Source organism: Protopterus annectens, chromosome 7.part0, assembly GCF_019279795.1.
Source record: "Protopterus annectens isolate FY-2018-M chromosome 7.part0, PAN1.0, whole genome shotgun sequence".
In the NCBI taxonomy this organism is placed as follows: domain Eukaryota; kingdom Metazoa; phylum Chordata; order Ceratodontiformes; family Protopteridae; genus Protopterus; species Protopterus annectens.
The window spans coordinates 204,620,017-204,640,659 of record NC_056739.1 but is presented as its reverse complement, the minus strand read 5'-3'; the positions used below and the strand labels follow the sequence as shown (position 1 = coordinate 204,640,659).

Below are 20,643 nucleotides of genomic sequence, written 5' to 3'. Positions count from 1 at the left end.
GCTAACTAAAACAAAAAAAATATAACATGCAGCTCAGGAAATAACACAACCTTCTAAGTGTGTTCTACACTGGGCACATTGAAAGAAAGTTCAGGACATTCAGCAGTATGCCAGCAGTGAAATGAGCAACTGTGCCAGGGTTAAACAAACACAATGTACACTGCATTGCTTACTCTACTTAAGACTAAGCTAAACAGAGAAAACTTCCATTTGTATTCTATCCAGTGACTTTTTCTTGCAAATGCTGTGACTGCTAGTGATCTTACATATAGTTGATTTGATCACACCATGCTGCCCACATAAGTAAAGACGTGTATGTAGCACATGACTGCACTCCATATTAATCTTCAAGACATAAAATATGCAGTGGGAACATTAGGTACATCTTTTTGTGACATGCCACACGGCCTTTCTTAAAATTTGAAGCTCCCAGTCTTGGGAGTGCCCAACTACATTTGATTAAAATGAGGTGCTTCTATGCTGGGAAAGGAGTACATATGTTGCTCCTCCTGGACAATAATGCATGGGAGTACTTCCTGTATCAGCTGAGCTTGGAGATGGCACTCTACAATGCCTAACAACTTGGAACTCATTCTCACAGATCCTACACTCAGAACAATTCTTTTAGCCTCTAGCACCCTGTGTTCAGGAGAATGCATACCGTCTGCCAATGCACTGCACTCAAGTGAAGGAGTGCACTCGGCCCTGCTCCCCATCTCTTACTTTCATGGAGTTTGAATGAGTATATTACATACAAAAGGATATAAAAATGAAAATCTTTCAATATTTAACATAACTATCAATCAGACAGATGAAAGGTCCATTCACAACAAGAGTGACAGTGGAGGTAATAAATGCCCATTAAAAGAGGAGTTGTTCAAAGATGGAAAATCTGTAGGGAAAATTCACCACAACAAGCAGATGTTCAAAACATAAGGATCACTGCTACAGTATAACTCCTTATACCTAGACATTAGTCCTTGGTGGATCCCAATCCTTCTGGCCTAATTCCAGAGCTTTAGATATCCTCTTAGTGAGGTAGTCTCCTCCTCATGTAGAAGACATCCATTTAATGCCCCGAAGGAAAAAAAAAGGTATCGGACAGGTTCATAAGTTCTTACTAAACTTGCAGCAAAGGACACCACTGATAAGCTTAGCCACACCACCCAGTATTGATGGAAGGCTAATAATGTCCCAATTAAGTAGATTTTCTTCATTCATCCTAGATGAAATTTTGCATTCTCCATAATTTTCAACATTTTATGTTTTTTTTTTTTTTTCTGAAATAAGATGTCGCTAACTGTGCCTGTACAATCTAGGAAAACAATCCGTTCTACTGCCAGATTTCTGGCAGTACCTTCATGGAAGATGGAAGAAAGATCCTAAGGAATGAGGAAGAAAGATCCTAAGGAATGAAGAAGGTTTCTCTCTCTAATTTTCTCCTGCAGGCAAACCTCACAACCTCTTAGGTCAAGAAATGTTGACAAAGTAAAAAATAATGGCGGAACAAAGGTCCAAAAATATAGGAACACACTAACTATTGCTCTTATAAACTCAGAAAGTTGACAGAATAAAAGGTTTTCCATTAGCATGCATTCGCTAAAGGATATGAAGTCTGAAACTCAAATGACTAATTATTTAGTGACTTCCATCTTCAATGGATTTGCCAGAAAACCACAAATGTTATGAGGAACAGCATAAAAATATCAGGCAAAAATCTGGGCATTCTGCAAAACTCTGAACTGTTTACAGGTATGACTGCAGGGGCTGGTGTAGTTAGGTGGCCCATCAAAGGAAAACAAGTATAAGTATCAAACACAGGGAGCTAGAGGGCGAGAGCTCATACAATAGCAGTAACCTTAATATCTGAACATCTATAGGGCTCCTTCTCTAACCCCCTCCGCAGTAGCTTGTGAGACTAGATGGCCCACCTAATGGAAAGAAGCATAAGGGGCTAGTGGTGGGAGCACATAATGTAGCAGTAACACTAACATTTGAACACCTACTATTCACAGTAAGTGTGCTCAGAGAACTGTACCAAGTCCATCATAAGTATCAATGCTGCCACATAACTCTTTACACCTTGAAAAGAATACTAAAGCAGTTTTGGTTTCACAGGGACTAGCCCAGAACACAGAATTGGGGAGAAAACTAAAATATGACACACACAACAGCAATGCAAAATATACTGTGCCTATGTACTGTAAATTTATCTTGTATTGTTTAGAAATGTGCATTGTTACACAGACAGCCGAATAACAAATAGCCCGAGAAGAAATTTTCACTAAGAAGGCTTTATTAGTGGTAGCTCTTTTTGTAGAATGAGCTCTAACCTGCCCTTCTGATGTTTTATCATACTGATCACAACATACTGTAATGCAATGAGCCAGATGTTTTTACTATGTCTGTTTACAGACTAGTATGCCTTGTTTTCCTGTTATAAAGGAAACAAACAGCTGGTCAGTCTATTTAAAGTCTCCCTTGCCTTTCAGTGTAACACCTCATTTAACTGTGAATGATGACTGCAAGCAAAATCCTTTATGCATTGTTCTGCAATTTAGGATACAGTACTGGCAAATTAATGCACTGATTTAGGGTCAGTTGTGAAACTTTTTGTATGAAATAATGTTTTGTTCTATAGGACACCCATCCTTGTGAAACAATGTGTCTAATTCCTTACAAAGCAAAGTTTACATCTTAGAGGTTATTCTGGTAGCGGGCATGGCCATCAAGAACAGGGCATTCCAACACACACACTTTTTAACACTGTGTCGGACAATGTAAAAGCCAAAGCATTTGGGATTAGGGTTTTAGAGATCAGTAGTCTCACATGGCATCCATGGGTTAAATAAGCACTTGGTGTGCCAATTATACACTCATTGGGGATGGCAAGTATCAAGGAAAGGCTTTTCTCCACAGGGTGGCAGTGCTGCTCTCACAGATTTCTGAGGTAGCAATACATCTTTTATCATGCGCAGTCTGACTAAGGGCACCATTAAAACAGACATGTATACTGGTGCCTTTAAAATGTATTTGTTGCCATGTGCCCTGTGGGCCAGCTGGCAAAAGAAATGTTGCAGGAAATCTGCCTCATCATCTGAAACAGATAGTATGCTGAACTTACTTTCAAGCACTACCTCCAAGAAAGTATTGCTGAAAGCTAGACACAAGCTGGACTTCTGAAGCTTTACAGAAATATCTAGGTTGGCCAGGTATTCGAAGATACACAGCAGGGAGTTGTGAAATTCATCTGGTCAGTAGGGCTTCCCAAGACAGTAAATTAGTAATGCTTGATCTTCAAAAAAGGAAAAAAAAAAGGAATTTCCTGTGCTCCATATGAATGGGGATACAAAGGCAGGTGACCTTTATATACACGGTTACTATTACCTAATCTTTAATGACATGGATGAGGACTGAGTCGCACAGTTACCATCTTGAAGTTTTGCTTCCCAGGAAATGCTGAGTTTGGAGGCCAAGAACTGCTCTCCAAAGGCCATACTTTTCTGGGACTAAAAGTCTTGAACAGAATTCCCTCCCTTGTTTTATTATTGTCCTGGTACATATTATCTGCAAAACAATGCACTGGTCAAAGTGAACTGGCACAGAGAAATGGGGGGGGGGGGGATTACTAAAAAAGGTTGGGAAGACTTCTTAGAGATCTATGTTCAGGCTGAAGTTGTTCCTTCTTAGCCATATGGAAATCTGTTTCCTCGCTCCCCCTACCCTGATGCATCATTTAGCCCCTGGCACTTCCCCATTGCTTTCTATCAAAAGCCCTAACTTTGGTGAAACTATTTTGGCTCTGACTGTCTAATGTGAAGGGGTCAGTGCACTGAAGAGCAGTTTCTACAATATATATTTCGGATGAAAAAGTACAGTTAAGTGAGCATGCAAACCATAACTGCAGATGTCTCCGTAAGGTCTAAAGCTGAAATACAATTTCTTATTCATGGGAATTAGACTTGGGTAGATATTGACTAGTCTTCAGATGTTCCCTGTGTTGAGCTGGTTACTACCCCATGCTTGAGACACTGGCTAACACATAGCTAAAAGAGGGACAGCACCTCATATCATCCTGAGTTATTTTTCTGGTTGGCTAATCATCAGTAACTGTGACCACATCCTGGGTTTGGAAAACAAGTGGTCCCCATCACTAGGCTGTAAGGAACTTTGTGATATTGAATAGTTTCCCCTTGCTTTCAACCTTTCTAGGAAAGGGCTCCTAAGACAATTTTTGCTTCTACTAGAATTGCAAGGCTCTTAGAAAACAATGGGAATGGTAGGTGAAGCCCCCACTGTAGCCATCACACTTCTCAAAAATTTGCCTTTATCATGGCTACCAGTGGTAGTGGTAACATCAATACAATGGGGGGGAGGGGGGGTTGAAGGGAGAAAATGAAGGGGTGGGGCTTTATTAATGCAGGTCATTCAACATTACCTGTTATGAAACAACAGATGAGGTCATTCACCTTCTTCCACAGACTGCATTAGTACCCAACCATTAAGCCACTTAATGACAATATACATCTCAGATGCCTGACTGCAATAAACAAGCCTATCCATAACAGAAATTAAATGGAACCCTAGACAAAAGAATCCATGGCCGCCACCATCCATGGGCACCAATCCCCAGCACCTCCCCAGTGCCCCCGCTGTTTTACCATTCTGCACCCACACCTTTCAGATAGAATACCTTGACCAAAAGCCATAAGATGTTTAGATGCTCCGAGGTGAATTTTACAGCTTTTTTCTAAAACCTTTCGCTTCAATGAAGCCCAGAACAAAATCACTAAGAAAGAAATTCAATCTTATTTTTTTCTTTCAAGGAAAAATATTTTGCATCTACAGTTTAATGTTGAAATCCAACAAAAGCACAGTTTTCAAAATGAGATGGCAAATGTTAACAAGGATATACAAAATCTGTCTGAGAACAGTGCCTTGTTACTTCTCCACAAAAGACAGCTACCTTTTGTGTGTACTCCTCTGAAGAAAGTAAAAGCACAAATGTTTATATTATACATATGTGGGTGTGGGTCTTGGGAAGTAAACCAGAGATCTGCACAAAAACCCACACAATGACAGGGGAAGAAGGAACCACAGCTAAACACTCAGAGAACCAAATGCTGTGAGGCTGCACTACTACTTAGTGTGCCACTGTGCCAATAATCAGCTGCTATCACACACATCCTGCCTACACCGCACAGTCACTTATTGAGTACAATGCTGATGTTTGTGATGGAAAGTGGAAAAAAAACATATGGCCAACTTGCTACTTTTAGGCACAGTACAATCCTTCTCCACACCTGCATTCATTTTTAACCACAGACAATCTCTGTAACTGCCATTTACAGCCACTTAATCAACTATGCACAGCTCAGATGCCTGCGTAAAAAAAAAAAAACAGCAACAGTAAAATATTTCAGCTTGCTTCGCACAAACGCACACTAGTTCTGGAAAGCCAGAACAATGAATGCTTAACCTGAACAAATGAGAGCAGGATCTGTCCTTGTATTCACTAACAGCCCTTGCACTCAGCAATTAAAGACACGTTTACTGATGGTGTATAACTCAGATATGAGACTGTAATAAAACAAAAAACAATTGGCTACAATAATTTATTTTAACCCTCCTATACATACATACAGCAAATTATACAGTTATGTACACATTAGATATCTGACTGGGATCAAATAACTAAATAAGTACTTGAATAATGGTCATACATATTTCAGTTTGCTGCTGTCAGAACAATACAGTGTGAAAACTACTGCAAATTCCCTGCATACACATATACACACACACACACACACACACACACACACACACACACACACACACACACACACACACACACACACACAGATATGATCAACAACTGTAGTCACCTGAATGAACACACACACACACACACACACAGATATGATCAACAACTGTAGTCACCTGAATTACTGCAGTCAAGCATCTGAGGTGCTGAGTCAATAAAATGAATGAATAAGTACATAAATAACTGCCAAACAGGAAATTCTTTCTTAGCTCTATGCAGTCAGAACACAGTGTGCAACCCACATCAATCCCTCCCACCACATACCTCTCAACCTCTTAGCTCAAGAATCAAAGACAAAACTTCTAATGAGGGACAAAAGACCAAAATCATGAACAGATACTGCCTTACATACACAGAAAGTTGTTAAAATACAAAGCTTTGTAATATTACATCAGAAACTCAAGTGTCTTTCTATAGTCACTGCAATCCTCACTGATGTGCCACATAAACTGCAACCTTTATGAGGAACAGACCAAAATAAGGCAAAATCAGGGATAGCTACGAGCATCTGTGTCTCCCGCTCATTCAAACATAAATACATATATTATACACACACACACACACACACACACACACACACACACACACACACACAAATGAAATAAAAAAAATACTTACTGGATAAGTGATATACACACACACACTGTTAGTAAACAGGCACACACACATTACATATAATGTAATGACCCTATGCTAGTAGACCTCAGTATTCACATTTTTCGACCTTCTGGTTGCACTATTAAGTGATTCAACATTGTAGTGATCACTAAAATGATAATAAACCGTGTGTGTGTGTGTGTGTGTGTGTGTGTGTGTGTGTGTGTATGTATATATATATATATATATATATATATATATATATATATATATATATATATATATATATATACACACACACACACACACACACACACACACACATATATATATATATATATATATATATATATACATATACACACACACACATTATATAAATATATATATATATATATATATATATATATATACATACAATATAGAAATCAACACATAGAGCTTAAGCAGAGGGAAATTGAAGGCAAATACACCTCCAATTTTTGTAAAGATAAAATTGACTATATTTACTTTAAAATATCTTTGTTTGATAATAAGTTAGAGCAAGCAAAGTTTAAGAAGCTAAAGAGGGGTTATGCATATTTCTGTAATGGGAATGTGTTTGTCTGGAAGAGAACGGTTTATGGAGACAGAAACAGGTTTTCTTGCAACATGGTGAACAGAGTGAAGTGGCTCCCCCTATAGAACCCTGTACTGAGTCTGTGCCCATAGAATTCATTCTAATGTTCCATCAAAAGGGAGCGAACCTACAATAGTTATAAATGTACCAAACAGCAAGTTGAACATTCTGGGCAAATTGATCTAGGGGCTAAACCGAAAACTGCAGTTGTGTTTTCGGCAGTTTTTCCGCCTCTACCTCTTCAAATAAGGGACACTTGGAAGGGGAAAGAGATAAGGTCTCTTAGCAGAGGGAAAAAAAGAAGGAGGTATCCATCGATAGAGAGGAGAGCAAAATGTTAAAATATGCCTTGACTGAGAATCTTGTATTTAATTTATCAACATTTAGACTTAAAGAGACTCATCTCAATGCTTTAAATAAAGGCTTGCATTTTATCCCAGCAGCATGATCAAAGTTTGACGATGTCTGGAAGGGATGTCATGTTGAAAAGCATTTACAAAGCATCACCTAATAATGAAGTTATTCCATTTAGGAAACCTAGTCTATTTGTGCCACAAAATAAAGCTATTACAGAACTTTCATTAATGTATGTGAACAGGATATCTCCCTCATGCAAGGGGAATCCAGACACTGCTTCCATAATATCAGTAAGGAAGAGATGGCAGCCCTGAGAGAATTACAGGACAATCCTAAACTTGTAATGAGACCAGCTGACAAAGGAGGGTGAACTGTGCTTATGGACAGAACTTACCATTATATGTCAGTCTTAGCAGAGTTAGAGGATGATGCCGAATATGAACTGATTACCAACGGAAGGGATAAAAACTGAGTGAGACATATTCTTCATGAATTGAAGGAGAATAACCTGATATCCACAGAGATGAATGAATACTTGAATGTGACTCAGCCCCTAATACCTTCTTCAAATGTTTACCAAAAATACAGAAGGACCATATAGATCCAATCCCATTAAAGGTTTTTTTTTATGTATATTTGATTTCTGAAGGTGTTTTTTTGCAAACATTTCATCTGTGTTACCCTGGCTGTGGTGGCTGTGTTGATTTCTACATTTGCTGGATAGTTTTTACTATGCAGTACTTTAGTGGAAGGCTGCCTATTGCTATTCTTTATATACACACACACATCTATATATATATATATATATATATATATATATATATATATATATATATATATATATATATATATATATATATATCTATATAGATATATCTATATATCTATATATATATATAGATAGATATATCTATCTCTCTCTCTCTCTCTATATATATATATATATATATATATATATATATATATATATACACACACACACACACACACACATACACACACACACACACATATATATAAGCACACACACACACACACACACACACACACAGTGTTCATAAATAAATATTCAGTAAACTCTCAGTTAACTGGCACCCATGGAGATTGCTAGATGCCGGATAACTGTAGTTTCCAGTTGCTTGAGAGTTACTATTAAAAATAGGCCTGACTAATACCTATACTATTTGTTTGGTTTGACTTGTTCTTGATTTGGGGAGAGAGGGAATTTATTCCTATCTTCCTTTTTAAAACATTAAAAAAGTACAGTTGTGTACACTTACCATAAATGTAGATGTTAGAGTGTATTCACTGTTGCAGTCATTACATTTGGGTTATCTGCCTGCAGGCAGCCCTCAGCCGGCCTGAATATCAAAGTCTTGGATTCCTGCATCAGATGCTGTCTCATCTTCCATGATGTCAGGTCGTCACGGGTATAAAACATGTAGCCGATGCCATTACATCAGTTTTTCTTGCCCCAGATGTCAGGTACCCCCACAATGGGAAGCAATTATATGATATGTTACACCTCCATCAAAAAGCAAATACAACAGAAAGCTTAAAACAAGAAGGAAAGGTAGAGCCAAGAGAAGTCAGGGGGCTGGAGGGAGCGTAACCAGGACTGCAACAGTGAATACACTTGAACATCTACATTGATGGTAAGTGTACACAACTGTACTATGTTCTTCGTGTTTCACTGTTGCAGTCATTACATTTGGGTTGATTCCGAAAGCTAAGGAAGGGAGGAGGAAGTTAAACAGCATTAGGGCCAGCTATTAAGCCCTGCAAGACTGCAGTGGCAAAACCAGCTCTAGATTTAGAGAAAATGGGCATGTGGTAATGCTTGATGAAGGTATGTGTCATACAGAGCTTCAGGTAGCAGCTTCTAGGGTGTCCCTGGTAGGGACTCCTCTGAGAAAGGCTGTAGAGGTAGATGTAGCCCTGATGGAATGTGATCTTATCCCCTGTGGGGTAGGTTTTCCATGGTGCTTATAGCAGAAATGAATGCAATAGGCTATCCATTTAGAAATGGTTTGCTTTGAAATGGCCTTCCCCTCTGCCCCTGCAGTAAAGCCAACTAACAGCTGTTCAGATTTTCTTAGAGGCTTAGTCCTGTCCAAATAAAATCTTAGTTGTCTGTGCATGTCCAAAGAGTGCAGTATTCGTTCTCCTTTGTTTTGTGGATTACGGAAAAAAGTAGGCAAATGAATGGACTGATTTAGGGCCACACTAGACACCACCTTGGGCATAAAGGAAGGACTGGTCCTGAGGGAAACCCCGTCTGCATGGAATATAATGAAGGGCTCCACTGCCATGAGGGCCTGTAATTCAGACACTCTTCTTGCTGAAGTGATGGCTAGAAGGAAGGCTGTTTTCCAAGAAAGGAATTTCAACTCTGCAGTTGCAGCTGGTTCAAATGGAGGGAGAGTGAGCTTTTCCAATACAAAGTTAAGGTCCCAGGCTGGAGTAGGGGCTTGCCTGGAGGGGTCTTAAATTTTTAGCCCCTCTGAGGAATTGCTTTAGCAGGGAGTGAGAGAAGAGGGGAGGTTCAGTATTATAATGTGCTGAAATGGCAGAGGCATGAATTTTAATTGACGAGAAGGATAGGCCCTTGTGGAGCATTTCTGTTAAGTACTGAAGAATATGACGTAAGCTGGGCACCGTTGTGCCCATCCCCTGAGTCTGGCTCCAGGAACAGTATCTTTTCCACTTTTTAGCATAGGATTTTCTAGTACTAGGCCTCCTTGCTTCCAGAATGACATCTAGCACCTGCTTACTGAGGGATGCTATTGGAGAGCTGCTCAAGGAATTAGCCAGGCTGCAAGGTTCAGGGTTTGAAGCCGAGGGTGCAGAATCTTGCCCACTTGCTTTACCATACTGCCCAAGAGAGGGTACCAGTGCTGGCGAGGCTAGTGTGGTGCAATCGGTATTGTCCTTGGCTTGTCCTGTTTGACCTTTAGCAGAACCTTCGAGAGGAGAGGCAGAGGGGGAAAGGCATAAACCGAGAGGCTTTCCCAGGTAAAGGACAAGGCATCCACTTTCCAAGCTTGACTGTGGGAAGTCCTTGTGCAGAATTTGTCCAATTGGTAGTTCTGAGGGGAGGCAAACAGGTCTATCTCTGGAGTTCCCCATTTATTCCTCAGGAGGTTGAATATTTTTGGTTTCATTTTCCATTCGTGTGGGTCCATGAGATTTCTGCTTAGATCATCTGCCAGTGAATTTAGCTTGCCTGGCAGGAACTGAGCTTGTAGGTGCACTTGGTAGCTCAAGGCTGTGTTCCACAGAGCCATGACTAGTCTGCATAGAGGGTACAAGTTGGTTCCTCCCTGCTTATGTACCACATAACTGTGGTGTTGTCTGTCTTTATCAATAATCGTCCTGGAAGGATGTTGTCTTTGAAGGCTGTCAGGGAATTCTGTACAGCTAACATTTCTTTTTGGTTGATATGCAGGTGCATCTGACTCGGGTTCCATTTGCCCTGAATGCACTGCCCTGCCAAGTGAGCCCCCCATGCATAGTCTGATGCATCTGTTGTTAGTGTTTGGGCAGCAGGGGATAGAGTGAAAGGGAGCCCCTTGTTGTGATAGCAAGCCTCTGCCCACCAAAGGAACTCTGTCTTTATACAAGGAATGATAGGAATCAATGATTCTAGGTCCTGAGAATGTTGACACCATAGGCTTTTTAGACACCATTGTAGTTTCCTCATATGCAGTATTGCATATGGAATTAGTAGAATGCAAGAGGACATAAACCCCAGGGCTTGCAAAATTTTCCTTGCACATAGCTGGGTCTTTGTGGCTAGTAGTTTGAAGTAGGTTGTCAAATACCCTTGTTTCTCTGGCGTGAGATAAGCCATCTGGGAAGTTGTGTTCAAGCTTGCTCCCAGGAATACAATCTCTTGGCAGGGTACTAGGTGAGATTTCTTTTCGTTTATGGTGTACCCCAGTGAGGTTAGAAGTTTCTTTACGAATGCCAGATGTTTTAATAGCAAGTCCTGGCTTTCTGCCTGAATCAGACAATCGTCCAGGTATGGGTATATCTGATGATTTCTCTGCCTGCAAAGTACAATGGCTGAAGCTAGACACTTTGTGAATACCCTGGGTGCAGTAGATAAGCCAAAGGGAAGTGCAGAGAACTGATAGTGCATGGAGGCTGCCCTGAAGCATAGGCATTTCCTGTAAGATTCCCTTATTGGAATGTGCAGGTAAGCTTCCTTTAAGTCTAAGGTTGCTAACCAGGCATCTTTGCCTAGCATAGGAAACAGCTATTGAAGTGTTAGTATTTTGAATTTTGGGATTACCAAAAAGGTGCTTAGAATAGAGAGGTCCACGATAGGATGCCAGGAGTTGTCTTTTCTGGGTACCAGGAAAAGTCTTGAATAAAAACCTTGTCCCCTTTCTTTTGCTGGGACAGGGTGAATAGCCCTGATACTTAGAAGAGAGAGAACATACTGTTGAGCTTCTGCCCACTGATTTGGGGGTAGGTCTGGCCAACTGTTTGGGGATGGTAGGGTGTGGAAGTGGAATCTGTGTCCTTGGAAAACTATATTTAAAACCCATTTGTCCTAGGTAATGAGTTCCCAGTTTTTTGCATGCAGGGCGAGCTTTCCTTCTAAGGGAGCAGGCTGTTGAGCAGGGCTTGGAAGGGTTAAGATTAAGTCATTGTAGGGGGGGTGTCTTACTACTTCCTGCTTTGGAAGTGAGAGCCCCTCACTGCTTATGCCTGTGCGTAGCCTGAGACTGCAACCTAGGTGGTCTGCTGTTCCTGGGATTGGACTGAGAAGGCCTGGAAGAGACTGGAAAGGACCAATTCTTTGAAGGTCAATGCCTACTAAAACTGGAATGCTGTACTTGCAGAAAATCTTTAACAGTTTGCATAGATTTAGCTTTTTCTTCCATCTGTTTGAGGACTTCTTCTGCTTTGTTGCCAAACAGGCGGTCTTGGTTTAAGGGAGCATCCAGTAATTTAGCTTTGACATGATCTGGCAAGTTTTGCTCCTTAAGCCAAGCATGCCTTCTAAGTACAGACCCAGTGACAGCAGCCCTGCAAGATGATTCTAAAGAGTCAAAACCACATTGCAAAGTATGTTTACCAACTTGTTCAGCAGAATGCATTAAATCCTGTAATTCTTTGTGTTCAGCACAGTCAGGTATCAACATCAATCTCTGTTTAAGTAATCCCGTAATATGCTGCTGGTACGTTAACATATGAAACTGGCAATTTAAAGCCCTAATGGCCAAAGCAGCAGAAGTGTATACCTTCTTACCCAATCTGTCCAGGGCTCTAGCATCTCTATCAGAAAGGGTAGGACTTTTGGCAACAGTAGCCTTAATGCCCTTTGGTCCTTGGGAAATGGTCTCTGGATCCGCAGTAGGATTCTTGAAGAGGAACTTATGCGAGTCAGATACTCTGTAATACCCATCAGGTTTTCTGGGAGCGGGAGGTAAAGTGTCTGGCGACAGGCTTGATACCAAGAAGGCATCATCTACAATGTCCAGAACAGGAGGGACCGCTAAAGGCATGTGTTGAGGAAGGAGTAAGAATTCTCTAAGCCTCTTTGTTGAGTCAGAGTAATCCTGGCTTTCCCAGCGGAAATACTCCCTAAGAGTGTGCAAGGTTTCACCAAAAGAAAAATCTTCTGGAGGGGAAGCAGAGGGAATGGGATCCTCTGCATCAGAATCCTCATAGGTAGACAAGGGTAAATCCTGGTTATCAGAAGAAACAGAAATATCAGAATCCTGATCAGAAGGAAAATCAGTTCCAGGTCTCTTAGAGGGGGAAGGCTGGCCTCCCCTAATTAAAGTAATAAGGTCTTCAGCCATTCTAAGCATTTGTTTTTTAGGCATATGGGCCTGACCATGCGGTTTAGACGTCTGTTTTCGAGGCGTGGGTCGAGTTTTGGGCCTGGATGAAGAAGAGGACGTCGGTTTAAAATAAAAATCTGTAGGCCTGAATACACCCTCAGAAGCCGGTGCCTGCACAGCAGCTCCGGACCCATCCAAGGAAGAGACATCTGCAGGTTTCATAGACGAAGAAACATCTTGCGGCATACCGAACTCCCAATGGGTTTCAGTAGAGGCCTGCGAATCTGAAGTAGCGGGTATCATGGGCTGCGAAAGCTCCTCACTGAGTACCGGAAAACTGGCGACTAGCTTAACGGAAGCATCGTCTGCAGTTTTGGACCTATGCAGTCTGTCTGTCTTTATCCTTACGTTTTTTTTGGAATGTTGGTAGTCGGATGGCTTACCAACGCCATTTCTGGACAGTTATACCGAGTACCAAAATAATTTGCTGCAAAAATAGACCAACAAATAGTTCAGCGGTTGAATAAGGTACAAAACCGACAGCGAGGGACGTCATGGTCTGGGCCTAAGCAAGGAATGCAGTACGAATTAAAATCTATGAGGTATTTGTTTCCACAGGTAAGACCATTGTTAACCTTTACTGACATCGGGTAAGAGCAAGAAAAAGGATTCCCAACGGGGTACTTAGTTTTTTTGAAGACTTCGGTTCTGAAACTCGAAAACGAAAATTTCAGGAGTTGGCCGACCAGCACTTGCGAACTGCTTCTGCTTCGTGCACTGTGCAGCAAGAAAGACTGATGTAATGGCGTCGGCTGCATGTTTTATACCCCTGACGACTTGACGTCATGGAAGAAGAGACAGCATCCGACGCAGGAATCCAAGACTTTGATATTCAGGCCGGCTGAGGGCTACCTGCAGGCAGATAACCCAAATGTAATGACTGCAACAGTGAAACATGAAGAGCATCATAAGGTATGTTTCTGCGTGGGGGAAACAAAGTGCAACACATGAAAATTGTACTGTATTTCTTCGATTTTTTTTTCTTGTTGCTTGAGAGTTCTAGTTGGTTTTGTTCTGGTTAACTGAGAGTTTACTGTACATGGGTAAATGTGCTTTAATAAGTTGCTCCTTAAAGGTTCATAGGTTTATACTAGGCTAATGACCACCAGGGCCTTTTTAAGCTTAGTTGATTAATCCAACCCAATTCCATCTCTCTTTGTAACATGTGCATCATAAGTGAAGGGGGAAAGTTAGTTAAGAGGTTGCAAAAAAATTATGTAGGAGTGGGTATGTTAGCTTGGGAAAATTTACTGTCAGTGTCTGTCTATGAGAGACATGGGTGCCAACAGAGCGATGAATTTATGATTACCAATTCAATGTTAGTTAGGGAATGTTTATGGTCAGTCTCTGTAAGAGACATGGATGCCAGCCCAGGAATGAATTTATGATTACCAATTCAGTATTAGTCAGTTTCTGTCTATAAGAGACGTAGGAACCAGCCTGGGGATGAATTTACAATTTCCCATCCAATCATCAAGGTTATGGGGTTCAAGAGGGTTAGGGATGGACTCTGATTCACAAGGATGGGGAGCCTATTCCAGAGCATGGGGATCCTTTGAGATACATATCTGCCTCACCAGTGTATTCTATTTAATGTAGTAAACAAAGTTCAAATCCCAGGATCTAGGGTTTCTGGTGCTGGCCATTTTGTGGAAGTGGAAAAGCTCTAAAATCACTGGATCTTAGGATGTCTTACATGCCAAGTGCGGATCACTCTCAACAACCTGCAGAAGATAGGGTATAGAGACAGGGATCTAAGGAGATACCCTGGATTCCCTTGGTGAGGAAGATTTGTGCGAGTTCTAACTGTTGCATATGCCTAATTAGGTACATGCTACAGGGGGCAATGTACTCAATGAGGTGCCTGACAAGAGCAGAGTGGAGAAGTACTACAACTTCCTTGGACCTGGATGCCATTCTTTTACTTATTAAGTTGGGTGACACAGAATGATTTTCTAACCACCTTGGCTATGTATTGGTCAAAGACTTGTATTCCCAGACCTCTAAATTACCGGGTCTACTCTTAGGAGTGACTTGTTAATAGAGAAATTTGCCTAGGTGAACCTTTTTCCCCCAAATGGCATTACAATGCACTTCTTTGCATTGTAGTTTTAATCCATGGCTTTGCGTAAGACCCTCCTGCAGGATGTTAGTGTGGGGGGAATTTTATGATAACTTCCAATTTGCAGTCATCTGTGAAGGGCTAGAAGCCCTTGACATTAGCCTTGACCTCTGAGCCCAACAGAAGTGGGCCCAGCACAGAGTCCTGTGGTAATCCACTGGTGACCTGCCTCCTGTTGGTGGTGGTCTCACCAATCCTGACTTCTTGGGTCCCATATGCAAAACAGCTGGCAATCCAAGGATTTATGCTTAGTTTGGTGAGTTTGTTCACAATACCCACGTGGGGTACTGTATTGAATGATTTAGCCAGGTTTAGGTATGCAGTATGCACCATTATCCCTTCAGCCATTGTTTTGGTTACCTTCTCTAAAAAGTCTACCAGGTTAAGTAGGCATTACCTTTCTTTGACAAAACCAGACTGGGATGGATCCAGTGTCTGTAGATTGCTAATGTCTTTGTTGATCATTTCTATGACAATTAATTCTATGTTTTTTTAAATTAAGACCAGTCAGATTAGTGGGTGTGTAGTATTCGGGGTCAGTTGACGGTCAATCCTTGTGATGGGGAATAAGTGTTGTTGACCTCCATTCTCTTGGCCTGGCCGGTTTTGAGGCTGTAGTTCAAAAGTGACTCAAATGGCCCTGATAGGTCATGTTTCAGGCAATTTAGGAGGCGACTTGCATGCACCTCTATGCAGAAATCCATTACGCTCATACTTTCATCTTTCACTTTCAGTCATGCTGCCTCAGTCACAGGATGTAATACCAGCCTGTTTTGAAAACAGGCCAGTAAGCACAGAAAGCTGACCTCAGTTCTTGGAACATCACGCATGCTAGGGGAACCATAAAGACAAAGTCTGACATATAGTTCTCAGTTTCAAATGACTGAGCTGAAGGTTTTTATCTAGTCGAGGCCCAAAAACAACTGGGTCAGCTGTAGTTGCTTGTCTAATGGAAATAAAATTTAGCTTTGTTCCATACAGGAGATGCCCTGTAAAATCTTATATCTCCAGAATGGCTTGACATTTTATACAGTCACGCAAAAGCCAGATTTGTGAGATAATGGACAGTGTATTTCATAGATCTCTGCATCTCCTGCCTGCTAGCTGTCAAGGATAGGGCAGATTTGTGCCCTTCACCAAACCAAATTCTGAGGTGGCCACATACTAAGTCCGAGATAATTTGGCTTTGCTCTGGGGGCTATACCACACCAACACAGGGTACTACTAAACTATATCCAGAGATGGATGCATGAAATAACTACTTAATGCCTTTTATAGTCTTGTCCTCCTCTTCCAGCTTCTTAAAAACTAATCCCTGACATCAAAGACAATACTGTAGAGTCTACTGTAAGGTTTGTCTATAGGAATTAACAGGATTCTTCCACTCTTCAGAATTTATCAGGCTTCTTAACAGCTGAAGTCACACAATCTGGTTCTAAGGAGGCTGATTCAAAGGCACCTTTGAATTCGTGGAATACATGATGTAGTGCTGCTGCTTTTGGTTCCCTCAGCTCTAAGATGTTAGAATACATTTTGTGTGAATCTGAAACCTCCTTGCCACTGTCCCAAGTTGAAGTGTCCCTTCGCTGTAATACACCTCTTTCCAAGTGAGAAGTCTTCAGGAGACAAACCCAATGAAACTATCACCTTGTCATATGTATTACATACTAGAGGGGAGGAGATCAGAGTCAAATAGGCAAACCTTCAAACCATGAGTCCAAACAGTCATTAAGAAGTCCTTTTTTATATAAAGAGGGCGACTTCCTGTTGATGTTTAAAGTTATCCTGCCTGAGGCCTAATACTTTGTATATCTGTGACAGTCAAAGTCAGCAGAGCCCAGAGCTGATGAGATGAAGCTGGATATCTGGCCCACATGTACTGATCCACTCAAATAAGCAAGCGATAATACAGCCAGTTAAATGAGAGGCAGGAAGCTCACCCTCCAAAACACACTCTGACAGCATGAACGGAAAGTTGGTATGGGAATTAAAAATCATTACAATGCAAAGTAAGAAACTGCGAAACGTGGACATCCCTTGCAGATGCTCAGAAATCATAATCCACTTCAGAAGTCACATCATTTTGTTGAAATTAAAATCCCACTGTGTTTTTGAAAGGCAGGTGAGGAATCAAGACTCAGTAAGCCCCATCATTGGAGGTATGGACAAATCAATGCTTCTCCTGGCCCACTGTCCTCAGGCCTCACAGAGACTGATATGTTCTCTATGGTCTTGTGTTCTTTGCCTCCTTGGTCTTTAACCACTAAAATTTTAGGTTTAATCTTTTTATCTGAGTGTTCTATTACTTTGAGGGGATGTTCTCCTCTTAAAAATCTAAGAAAGCTCCCTCCTGACTTAGTGGGTGTCATAGCCAAGGTCACTAACATCTTATTTCCGAGGATGTCCTTGGTGCCTTCTTTTTAAAAGTTCTTCTGTTCAGCCAATAAACTGCATAAAGCTTTCAGGCATGAGGTTGTCCAACTAGGCAACGTTCTTAACTGCTCCAATTTCGCTGGCTGTTGCCACATTTAATTTGTACCCTCTATGTTAACATTTCTTGTTGCCAGTTTTACCATTTTTATCAGTTCAGTCTTTCAGTTATGTTAAACAGGATCATCATAGAGATTTCTCTACAATGTACTGATTTCTCCTGTTTTAGGTGATGCTACTACTGTCGTATTCTTTCTAGGTTTCCAATAAAACTTTTTGGGCCAAATAACTGCTTGCTCTGTATGTTTTCTTTATATTTCCCTGTATATCTTCCAAGTTATTCTGTATGAAGCTAATACTAAATGTTACTGGAAATGGTATAAAATAAAGCCCTATCTGTTTTAATGTTGCACATTAATTTTATAATGTTTATTTGAGAGCTACTAATGACAGAATCCCCTCTATATTTTTTCTAGTACTGAAACTACTCACCTTATTTTTTTCCTACAGTTGTTAACTGGGCAAACCCACTGAATGCAAGTGTCCCTTTTCACACATCAGTAAAGTGGAGGCGGAAAGATTCAAACTCCCGGTTACAGTAAGCAACTCAATAACAATTTCGGGCCTTAAACATCTGTTGTAACCACAAGACACTAGTCCTGTTACTCCACAGTTTTATTTATTTATTTTACATTTGTTGACCGGGCTAGTCTATCTGGATACATGTCCATTTTCAGTAGAGGCCTGGGGAGAAAAGCTCCACAAACAGAAAAAAAATTGTACAAAAAAAAGCAGTTCAAAAACAATGCTAGTAGAGTAGCCAACAAAAATACATCAGGTGGAAAAATTGCTAAACAAAGGTAATGCAACTACAGATAGAAAACATTTGGATTCCTGATATCACAAGACAGAACATGTTGATTGAAATACATAGAGGACTATCATTGAATATATTTTTTTTTTTTTTAGTAGTTCAGTGGAAATGGTAAAGTTAAAGTAGTAAGATAGTACTGTAGTAAAGTAGTTGGAAGTCAAAAGAACAGGTGTGTGACCGGAGGCAATAAAAGTTTCAGTCAGGGTTAGTACAAGGGCAGAGCCATTGGGAATTAAGGAAATTTTTTAGATGCTTCTTGAAAGTGGGTGTAGAGGTAAGTGTTGTAAGTTTGCTTGGAAGCTTGTTCCAAATAGGTCCAATTGAGTTGAGTTGGAGAACAACATAGTTCTCTCTCTAATTGATGTTGTAGTGGTGGTGTTCTACTTGATCCTTTCTTTTCTTTATTTTCCTATATTTTCCTTGCAACATTATCTGGTATAAGCTTACATGGACAGTAGTGTATTCTATTTATTTACTTCTGACACAAGGATCCCCCTTAATAGGCTCATAGGTGTTTACTAGGCTAACAACCACAAGGGCCTTTTTAAGCCTAGCCATGCATCCCAAATCCCTGACAAGTTCTGATACCTTTGATGACTGTAGGCAGGGGTTTGGGAGATGAACCATTTACAGGCTGCCTGTGTCCATTAGAGACACAGGAGCCTAACTAGGGATGAATTTCCTGTTCCCCATCCAACTGTCCAAGATGCACTTCAACTGGGTTAGGAAGGAACTCTGTTTTACATGGATGGGAGCCTGTACCATAGACAGGGTAGTCTCTGGGATACACACCTGCCTCTCCAGCAGGTCCTATTTATATCACAGGCAAGGTTTAAGTCTTTAGAATGGGTAATTCTGGTGCTGTTTGTTTTGTGGATATGCAGGAGGTCCATCAGAGTGGGGTCTGACAATTCCTTGTATGTCAAGCATAGATCTCCCCTCAAAAGCCTGTAGGAGACAGAATACAGGGATAGGGCCTTGAAGCAGTCTGCACAGGACATGTTACTTAAGCCCTGTATCCTTTTAGTGTGAAAACTCTGTGGATGTTCTAATTGTTGGACATGCCTGGTTAGGTACATACCAAAGGGGGTATTGTACTCAATGATAGGTCTGATGAATGCCTTATACACTGGAACAATGACTTCCTTGGACTTGGATACCATACTTCTGTTTACAAGTTGCACAGCATAGAATGATTTCCTCACTACTGTACACGTGATGGTCAAAGGCTAGATTACTATCTATGTGTGTCCCTAAGTCCCTGACTACTGGGTCAAATCTAAGGAGTGTGTTGTCAATAAGATAATTACCAGGGGTGGATGACTTCCCAAAGGATACTATTTCGCATTTCTTGGCATTTAGTTTTAGTCCATGGCTCTGACACCAGTTGTTTGTCTGTGTCAGCCCCTCTTGGAGAACATTCGTGTCAGTGTTGGATTCAATGAAGATCCTAATTTGCAATCACCTGCAAACATTGTCAGCCAGACACCACTGACACTGGCCCTGACTTCAGAGCAGTAAATGCCAAAAAGGAGCAGTCCAAGGACTGATCCCTGAGGGACTTCACTTGTGACAGGCCTCTTTGTAGAAGTGGACTCCCCAATTTTAACTTCTTGGGTCCTGTCTGTGAGACAGCTGGCTATCCACCAGGTGACATACGAGTTTGTACCTAACCTCAAGTTACAATGCCCGAGTGGGGTACTGTGTCAAATGCCTTAGCCAGGTCAAGGTAGGCAGTGTGAACCATTTTTCACTCACCTACTGTGTTTTGGTTATCTTCTCAAAGCAGTCCACCAGGTTGAGTATGCATGATCTGCCCTGCCCTTGACAAAACCAAACTGGATTGGGTATAGTTTCTGGAGGTTTACTATATCTCTATTGATCATTTCCATGATAATTCTTTTGATGGCTTGACATAGACTAGTGAGATTTATGAGTCTGTAGATGGCCCACTTCTGT

General features: G+C 41.0%; 1 protein-coding gene across 1 annotated transcript in view; it reads right to left on the bottom strand.

Moving 5' to 3' along the window:
- ACADVL (acyl-CoA dehydrogenase very long chain) overlaps window positions 1-20,643 on the bottom strand; it is an 808,259-nt gene that overhangs the window by 22,086 nt on the left and 765,530 nt on the right. The gene's annotated exons all lie outside the window — the stretch shown is intronic.